Source organism: Chiloscyllium plagiosum, unplaced genomic scaffold, assembly GCF_037043375.1.
Source record: "Chiloscyllium plagiosum isolate Xiang-an unplaced genomic scaffold, Cpla_swu_hap1 HiC_scaffold_31, whole genome shotgun sequence".
NCBI classification, from domain to species: domain Eukaryota; kingdom Metazoa; phylum Chordata; class Chondrichthyes; order Orectolobiformes; family Hemiscylliidae; genus Chiloscyllium; species Chiloscyllium plagiosum.
This window is the reverse complement of record NW_028270169.1, coordinates 18,337,675-18,347,649: the sequence shown is the minus strand read 5'-3', so window position 1 is coordinate 18,347,649 and position 9,975 is coordinate 18,337,675. Positions and strand designations below refer to the sequence as shown.

Genomic DNA, 9,975 nt, shown 5'->3' with positions numbered 1-9,975 from the left:
TCAAATGCAAGCAAATGGGACTAGTTTGGGAAACTTCGTCTGTGTAGAAGAGTTGGGCTGAAGGGTCTGTTTTCATGCTGTTTGTCTCTCAATGCCCGGGAGATCAGGCAGCATCTATGGATGAAAACAAGCAGAACTAACGTTTCAGACCAGTGACCTTTCACCTCCATTTCTTCTCAGGACAGCTTGGAGAAAGCAATAATTGTAGTCCTTCCCCAATCAAAGAAAACCTCACATTTCGTCTTGGGATTTTTAAACGGTATAAACAAATGCTAAACACGAAAAGATGCATTTACGTAATTTCTTCAGTGTGTAAGAAACAAATCAAATGCGGTCAATTGTATTGGTACAATATGACGATTGATAAATCACACTGCAACAAAAGAATTGGTATTTCAAATAGCGCTGACTTCACAAGAGCTTTTACAGGGGTTACAAACTACTGCAAATAAACCAGACTACTGCAGTACTATAAAGTGGCGATTTTGCTGTGTTTAACAAAGCAGTGTTTTGCAGGGGGCTTAATAAAGCGTATGTCGGGCATAACAAACCAGAGTATGTTTTGCACTTCTTCATCACACCGAGTTTTGCAGCGTTTAATAAAGCAGTTTTGTACTAATAAATAAACCAGAGTCTGTCACAGCGTTTAATAAATCGGAGTTTCGCGGCGCTTAATAAACCAATCTTGCTTAACGTTTCATAAATCAGAGTCTTTCAATAGAAACCAAGAGCTTTGCGGTTCTTAATACAGCGGAGGGTTTTGCTCATTCCGCCTGGTGAAGTGATCTGGAGCAGGAGTTGCATTTCTCCAGGATCTCCACTAGGAAGCTGCATTGCTCTCTCTCCATCTCCCTCTCCCTCTGTGATTGTGCCAGAACCCTCTCCATCTCCATTTCCATCTGTTGACCTCGACGCGCTGAAGAAGACAAGGGAGGGAGAGAGGGACATGACAAGCCGCCCCTCAGCCCAGCCCAACCTCTGCCAAAGTTGACCAGAGTGACTCGGCTGCGAGAGACCGCTTGACGGAAGGAGCCCGGGGGGGGGGGGGGGGTGGGTGGAAGAGGGGCTCAGCTGGCCCGACCTGCGGACAGGAGGAGAGGGGACCGAGAGTGAAGGGGGTGCCTGGTTCGAGCCTCTGCTTTGCCGGTGAGTGGCCCCGGGGATCCTGGGCGCTGGAGGATGGGGGGGGGCAATTAGCGTTTGGTCAAGGGGGGGGGTCCCCTTGCAATGGGATCCGGGGAGGTTTAACCACCTCCCACCTCGGCATGGCTTGCATTGGGTTGGATTTGTATTTATGTGGATGTGTGTATGTTCTTTCTTTGTAAAAAAAAGTCGGCCTTCTCCGTTCTGTCTTGGCGGCTGCTGCTGCACTGGGGAGGAGGGAGTGGGGGGATTTGCAGGGACTGGGTAAAATCAAATCAGTCGCGGGGAGGACACTTTTGTCAAGATCTGAGCAAGCTTCTTAAACAATAAAAAAAAACATCGAAAGAGCATTCCTCCAGCCGGAAACATGTGTTGGATTGTATCAGTCGCGCGAAGGAATTTTTGAATGCTCCCTTCAAAATTAAAGTTCATTTCGCTTCCTGTCAGCGGCCACTTTCCAAACAGTTGTTTAACTTGCTCCCAAGTAAGAGGATCGGGGTTTTGCCTGTGAAAATAATTCATCGTGGTGTTACCTGCTTCCTGTTGCCACTTACCCCTCCCCCATGCCTCGTTTTCTCATGTTCTTCTGTTTTCCTCTCAGGTTCTGAAACCACTGTTTAAACATGAGGCAAATCCAAGTATTGTACATGTAAGGGAGCACTGACCACCGTGGTTCAGTTATTGTCTATCTTCCCCTTCCCTTTTACTCTTCTCTATAATTCCTTTGCCCCCCCCCATTTAAAGTTTGTTAAATAGGAGCATAGGAAGTAGGGAAAGTCATCCATTCAGTCCCTCCAACCTAGTCCCCCATTCCTTATGAAGGGCTCCTGCCCGGAATGTCGATTTTCCTGCTCCTCGGATGCTGCCTGACCTGTTGTGCTTATCCAGCACCACTCTAATCTTGACTCTGGTCTCCAGCATCTGCGGTCCTCACTTTCCCATGGCTGATCTGAGTGTAACCTCAAATTCACATTCCCACTTATCTCTGATAACCGGTCACCCCCTTACTGATCAAGAATTTAGCTCTGCCTTAAAAATGTTGTGCTTACTTTTCAGAATGAGAGTTGCAAAGACTCTCACGCCTAAGAATTGTTTTCTACCTGATCTCAGTTTTAAATGGGTGACTCCTGATTTTTAAACAGCTCCTCACGTGAGAGCAAACATCCTCTTCCTATTTACCTTTTAAGTACCTCACAAGATCTTTTATATTTCAATCAAATTTTCTCTTATTCTTCTGAATTCCAGTGGATACGGCCTTGCACTATCCACCAAGCACACATCTGGTTGCAGATGTCAGTTGAATGAACCTTTCTTGAACTGCCTCAACCCATTTACATCCTTAAGTGAGGTGTTCAGTACTCTGCACGGTATTCCAGATGTGGTCTGTCTGGATAACTGAAGCACAACCTCTTAACTTTTGTGTTAAAGTCTTGCCAAATGATAACGTTCCATTTTGTTTACCTGATGACTTGCTGTACCTCTGTACCAACCTTTTGCTATTCATGCACAAGGGCACCCAGATCTCTGCATCTCTGAGCTCTGCAATCATTTGCCATTTAGATCAGTTTAAGAAATATTTTTCCTGTTAAACCAGAGAATTTCACATTTTTCCACAATATTGTCCATTTTGCCCACTCACTTAATCTAACAATATGCTACCAGAGCTTCTTCTATTTATATTTTCTACTCTTATATCCTATTCTTATATTCTCCTTACAACTTAGCTTTCCTGCCTGTCTGCCTGTCTTTGTGTCATCTGCAACTCTGGTAACTGTTCTTGTCTCCCTTCATCTAAGTTCTTTATATAAATTGTAAACAGTTGATGTACCAGCACTGATATCTGTGGCACACTGCTTCTTAAACATTGCCAACCATCAACACTGCTTCCTCTTAGTCAGCCAATTTGCTATCCCGTACACCAGAAGCTTTTACATTCCACAATAACTTTTGATGTGGCGCCCTGTCAAATGCCTTCTGAAAATCTAAATACAGTACGTTCACTGATTTCCCCTTTGCAGTTTTTTACATTTCATCCAATATTCTAACCTGCCACCTGTCTTTGTACAATTGCAGGCTTGTTATTTTGGTTTGGTATTACCTTTCACCTAATTTACCAAGACCTTCAGCCAGTTCAACTTTCAACCTTCATAATTTCTCTTATTTACATTTTTACAAAAACCCAAACCCACTTTTCTCTCCCTCAAACTGAGTGTAAAATTCAACCATATTATTGCCAGTGTTACTTAGGGGCACTTTCACTATAAGATCATTAATTAATCGTATTTGTTGCACAAGACCAGGTCCGGTAAAGCTAACTCTCTGGTTGGCCCTTGAACATGTTGTTCTAAGAAATTATCCTGAAAACATTCTATGGACTCCTCATTTAGGCTGCCTTTGCCAATCTTGATTTGGAGATGCCGGTGTTGGACTGGGTTGTACAAAGTTAAAAATCACACAACACCAGGTTATAGTCCAACAGGTTTAATTGGAAGCACACTAGCTTTCGGAGCGACGCTCCTTCATCAGGTGATAGACTATCGCTCTGAAGGACCGTCGCTCCGAAAGCTAGTGTGCTTCCAATTAAACCTGTTGGACTATAACCTCGTGTTGTGTGATTTTTAACTTTGCCAATCTGATCTTTCCAGTTGGTGATCTTTCCATGATTATTATTGTTTTAACTTGCTGATAACACCTCATTATTTCTTCCTTTATGTTCCACCATACCGCCTGGTTACTGTTGGAAGGCCTGTCATTCAATCCCTCGACTGACTTCTTGCCTTTGTCATTACTCATTCCTGCCCAAATTGTTTGAGCAGCTTGATTTCCTAAATTTAGATAATCCCTCTCCATTGTGCTAATATAATTGTGAATTAACAGAGCCATCCCTCCACCTTTTCCTAATTTCCTGATATATTTAAATATCTTTTATCATTCGAGATTCAATTCTTAATCCATGTCTCTACGATGGATATCAGACTGTAGTTATTATTTTCTGTTTCATGTTGAATGCTACAGACATTCTGATTTAGAGTCTTCAGTTTTATCTGTTTACTGTCTTTGTAAATTATAATCTGATCTGCTGACTGATTCTTAGTATTGTACTTTCCATCACTTCCTGTTAGGGTCTGTTTATTGTTTCCCTTATTAACACATTTCACTTTGGCCTTACGTTTCACCTCATCTTCCCAAGTTTGATTCCTTGCCCCCACTATTGAGTTCAAAATCCTCTCTATTTCCCTAGTTATGCAGGTGACAGGAAGACCAGCCCCAGCATGGTTTAGCTGAAGATCCTCCTAAAGGTACAGATGCTACTTTGCCCTGTACTGCTGCTGGTATCCATGAACCAGAACCCACACCAGTCTTTGTACTCTGCATTGATTTTTCTAATCTGACTTGTCTTATGTCAATTTGCACGTAATCAGGAATTAATGCAGTGATCATGATCTTTGACTTTTTAATTTGACGCCTATATCATGACTACTGACTATGAAGAAATTCCTCTTTGTCCTGCCTATGTTATTGGTATCTATACGGAACCAAAACAACTGGATTCTCTCCAGCTCCTCTCTAGCACTGACGACTTATCCTGAACTATGGTATCAGGCAGGAAACACAGCTGTCTGAACTCTCACTCTTTGCTGCAGAGAGCGGTGTCAATCAGTCAGGGGTAAATGTAGCGTAATAGGGTAGGGGAATGGGTCTGGGTGGGTTACTCTTCGGAGTGTCATTGTGCAGTTGTTGGGCTGAAGGGCCTATTTCCTTCACTGTACTGTCTGCTGCAACCACCACATTCCTTCTTATTCCCCGCCGGCCCTTGAGTGGCTTCCTGTACCTTAGTGCCATGGTCAGATAACTCCATCCTAACAACCCTCACTGTCATCCAGACAAGCTGAAAGAACCTCAGACCTATTGGAGAGTTTCATAGGCTAAAGCTCTTGCCCTGTGGGTGCCTCCACCTGCCTCATTGGCTGTCCCTGAACACTGACCAAATCAGATGACCTAGCTTGAAGAGGTGTGACTGCCTTCTGGTGCAAAGAAGCCAAATAACGTGCCTTCACTTTGAAGCGCTGCAGCAAGTGTAGTTCAGTCTCCAGCTCCTAAACTCTGAGCGGTACCTCCTCCAACCTACTGCACACAAGTTTGTTCTGGACCAAAATGTCAACCAGGGACTCCCACATGCTGCAGCTGTGACACATCACCTGTTCTGCCATCCTTTATGTGTTCTATGGAATAACTTGCATTTGAATTTCATATTCTTTTTGTTTGTATTTTGTTAGCCTTAATACCAGTTGCTATACTATTTTGAACTTCAGGAATAGAATACACCTAATCAAATGGGTAAATTCAATCCGGAAAATTACATTATAAAGAGTAGGATAAGGGCTTGCAAGTTTAAAAGGCAAATCTTTGCTTCATATACCAACATAAAGATCGATAGATTCTTGGAATGGATAGACCGATCCAATAGGTATAAACTCAGTTTGGTGATTGAGGTGGAAACCCTCAAATCATTTAAAGGAATTTGGGTCTACACCTGAAATGCGGTAACTTGCAAGGCTATGGATTGGGTGTTGGAAAGTGGGATCAGAATGAGTGCCTGGTTTGTTCAGTTGGCACACACATGATATGCCTCCTTTCAGTGCTGTAACTTTTCAATGGTGCTAAACCCAGGAATCGTTAAAGATTCGTTGAATGCTGGAAGGGAGGGACTTGTAAGGATTGGAAACTAAGATAATCTGAATGGCCCAACTTATCTTCAGTTGTCTCGAATAAAGCAAAATACGACCTTGTTTATTACCTGCTCTCTAGTTGCACAGAAGTTGTTGAACAATGGAACAACAACTATAATGTCGTGGGAGAACACGGTTTTTTGTGAAAGCAAAGTCCATTTCACAATATCTATTGGAAAGTTTTTTTTCTTATTAAGTTTGTGGCTATCGCAGATTTGATGGCTACATACAAAGTTTAAATCTGTATTTCTTTTCGTTTTCATGGTTTACGTTTACTGGTACTGACACACCTTGGTTACTGGATTCTGGGTTACTTCCAAAACACGGGTTGGATTGGGTAACTTTGGCTCAGTAACAGAGGGTAGGAACACACACCTAGCTCACAGGCTAAAGCTCAGAGTAAACTTCAGGAGAAATAACTTTGTAATTTTTATTTAATTCTCAGAATGCTGATGCTGTTCATGAGACACATTTATGTAATTTTAACCATTCTTGGTTGCCTTGAGCTAATCCTCTCTAATGCTCTTCTGACTTGTTCTATCTACCATAGCCTACCCTTTGAACCACCGTGGTCTTGCAGTGTTGCATGGAGTCAGGAATTGCAGGTGGTTCAGTGGTTAGCACTGTTGCCTCACAGCACTAGGTACTCGGTTTCGATTCCAACCTCTGGCTACCGTCTGTGTGGAGTTTGCACATTCTCCCCGTGTCTGTGTGGGTTTCCTCTGGGTGCTCTGGTTTCTTCCCACAGTCCAAAAACGTACAGGTTAGGTGGGTCAGCCATTGGGAATGTGAGGTTATGGGACTTGGTGAGATGCTCTTTGGAGGGTTGGTGTGTACTCGAAGGTTCAAATGGCCTGCTTCCACACTGTAGGGATTCTATGAACCTCAATAGTCTATGAACATCGATTATGATCCAGCTTTGGTGAATTAATAGACATTACAGAATGACATCCAAGATGGGATGATATGTGAATCGCAGGTAATGAAGTTCACATGCCATTTTCTGTTCTTGACTGGTTCAGATAAAAGCGAGGTGCTGCATTTTGGGAAAGCAAACTTAGCAGGACTTATACACTTAATGGTAAGGTCCTAGGGAGTGTTGCTGAACAAAGAGACCTTGGAGTGCAGGTTCATAGCTCCTTGAAAGTGGAGTCGCAGGTAGGTAGGATAGTGAAGAAGGCGTTTGGTATACTTTCCTTTATTGGTCAGAGTATTGAGTACAGGAGTTTGGAGGTCATGTTGTGGCTGTACAGGACATTAGTTAGGCCACTGTTGGAATATTGCATGCAATTCTGGTCTCCTTCCTATCAGAAAGATGTTGTGAAACTTGAAAGAGTTCAGAAAAGATTTACAAGGATGTTGTCAGGATTGGAGGGTCTGAGCTACAGGGAGATGCTGAACAGGCTGGGGCTGTTTTCCCTGGAGCGTCGGAGGCTGGGGGGTGACCTTATAGAGGTTTATAAATTTATGAGGGGCATGGATAGGATAAATAGACAAAGTCTTTTCCCTGGGACGGGGAGACCAGAACTAGAGGGCATAGTTTTAGGGTGAGAGGAGAAAAATATAAAAGAGACCTAAGGGGCAAAATTTTCACGCAGAGGGTGGTACGTGTATGGAATGAGCTGCCAGAGGATGTGGTGGAGGCTGTTACAATTGCAACATTTAAGAGGCATTTGGATGGTTATATGAATAGGAAGGGTTTGGAGGGATATGGGCTGGGCGTTGGCAGGTGGGGCTAGATTGGGTTGGGATATCTGGTCGGCATGGACGGGTTGGACCGAAGGGTCTGTTTCCATGCTGTACATCTCTATGACTGGTAAAGTGCAGGTTCAGGAGGTGTTCAAGTAACCTAGCTAGATTATTGCTGTCTGAAAGATCATACATATAGCAGCCAGAGTGTACTGGTGATAGATTGTGGAACATTGTATTCAATGGCACTAATTGAGAGAACTGCTCTGTCGTGGATGCCCTCAAGCTTCTTGTATACTTTAGTAGCTGGACCAATCCAGATTGATGGGGAATAGTCTATCTGACTTCTGGACTGATCTTTGCAGCAAGTGGAGTCTTTCTCATGTTCAACTTGGGTTGTTACTTGGTGGCTACTGGAGTAAATGTACAACCACCTGATGAAGGAGCAGCACTCCAAATGTTAGTGCTTCCAATTAAACCTGTTGGACTATAACCTGGTGTTATATGATTTCTAACTTTGTACACCCCAGTCCAACACTGGCACCTCCAAATCAGGAATAAATGATAGCTGCCATTTCTAAGCCCTGAATTCGATGTTGTTCGGGTCCTGCTGTAGATTGGCATGAATTACTTTATTATCAGAGGATTGTGAATAGAGTTGTAGATTGTGGCATTGTCTGTCAGTCCATACCCTGACCTTCTGATAGTGGGGAGCATATTGATGAAATACCTAAAAATCATTCCTAAATTACACTATGCTTAAGTAAAAACTTCACATTTTGAAAGGTGAGACGAAGTTGCAAAGGGGAGTAGGGATAACCCTAGTAACTATAGGCCGGTGAGTCTCACTTCTGTTGTGGGCAAAGTCTTAGAGAGAATTGTAAGGGATAGGATTTATGAACATCTGGATAGGAATAATGTGATCAAGGATAGTCAGCATGGTTTTGTGAAGGGCAGGTCGTGCCTCACAAACCTTATTGAATTCTTTGAGAAGGTGACTAAGGAGGTGGACAAGGGGAAAGCGGTAGATGTGGTGTATATGGATTTTAGTAAGGCGTTTGATAAGGTTCCCCTTGGTAGGCTACTTCAAAAAATACGGAGGTATGGCATTGAGGGTGAGTTGGAGGTTTGGATTAGGAGTTGGCTGGCCGGAAGAAGACAGAGGGTAGTAGTTGATGGCAAAGGTTCATCTTGGAGTGCCGTCACTAGCGGTGTTCCGCAGGGATCTGTTTTGGGACCATTGCTGTTTGTCATTTTTATAAATGACCTGGAGGAGGGGTTAGAAGGTTGGGTGAGCAAGTTTGCAGATGATATGAAAGTCGGAGGAGTTGTAGACAGTGAGGAAGGACGTGGCAGGTTACAGCGGGATATAGATAAGCTGCAGAACTGGGCAGAAAGGTGGCAAATGGAGTTCAATGTAGCTAAGTGTGAGGTGATTCACTTTGGTAAGAGTAACAAAAAGATGGGGTACTGGGCTAATGGTCGGATACTTGGTAGTGTGGATGAGCAGAGGGATCTTGGTGTCCATGTACACAAATCTTTGAAAGTTGCCACCCAGGTAAATAGTGCGGTGAAGAAGGCATATGGCGTACTGGCTTTTATTGGTAGAGGAATTGAGTTCCGGAGTACTGAGGTCATGTTGCAGTTGTATAAGACACTGGTGTGGCCACATCTGGAGTATTGTGTGCAGTTTTGGTCGCCATACTATAGGAAGGATGTGGAGGCACTGTAACGGGTGCAGAGGTGGTTTACCAGGATGTTGCCTGGTATGGTAGAAAGATCGTATGAGGAAAGGCTGAGGCACTTGGGGTTGTTTTCATTGGAGAAAAGAAGGTTTAGGGGTGACTTGATAGAGTTATACAAGATGATTAGAGGTTTAGATGGGTCGACAGTAGGAATATTTTGCCACGTATGGAGTCAGCTATTACAAGGGGGCATAGCTTTAAATTAAGGGGTGGTAGGTATAGGACAGATGTTAGGGTAGGTTCTTTACTCAGCGAGTTGTGAGTTCGTGGAATGCCCTCCCAGTAGCAGTGGTGGACTCTCCCTCATTATGGGCATTTAAGCGGGCATTGGATAGGCATATGGAGGATAGTGGGCTAGTGTAGGTTAGGTGGGCTTGGATCGGCGCAACATCGAGGGCCGAAGGGCCTGTACTGCGCTGTATTCTTCTATGTTCTAAGTTCTATGTTCTATGAACTATAGTTGTTGTATAATTTAAGTATGATGGGACATCCCCCCTCTGATCTTTGCCTAAATTTAATGTGTCAGCTTTGCCATTGCAGCTCATTGGGTCTCTGATCCCATATCCTCTCCATCACTGTAAAATCCGTCTCTATAATAATACCCTTTTCCTCTCCATAATGTAGATAATGTATTTCCATTCCTGTAAAAGTGCCTGTGGTTGACTAGA

At 43.5% G+C, this 9,975-nt stretch overlaps 1 protein-coding gene across 1 annotated transcript in view; it reads left to right on the top strand.

Annotated features, from left to right (window-relative positions):
• Nucleotides 1-841: 841 nt before the first annotated feature.
• The window catches only part of cuedc1b (CUE domain containing 1b), a 170,661-nt gene continuing 161,527 nt past the window's right edge, over nt 842-9,975 (top strand). The window contains exon 1 of the mRNA XM_043718351.2: nt 842-1,146. The gene's annotated coding sequence lies outside the window, so the exon portion shown is untranslated. The remainder of the gene's footprint in view (nt 1,147-9,975) is intronic.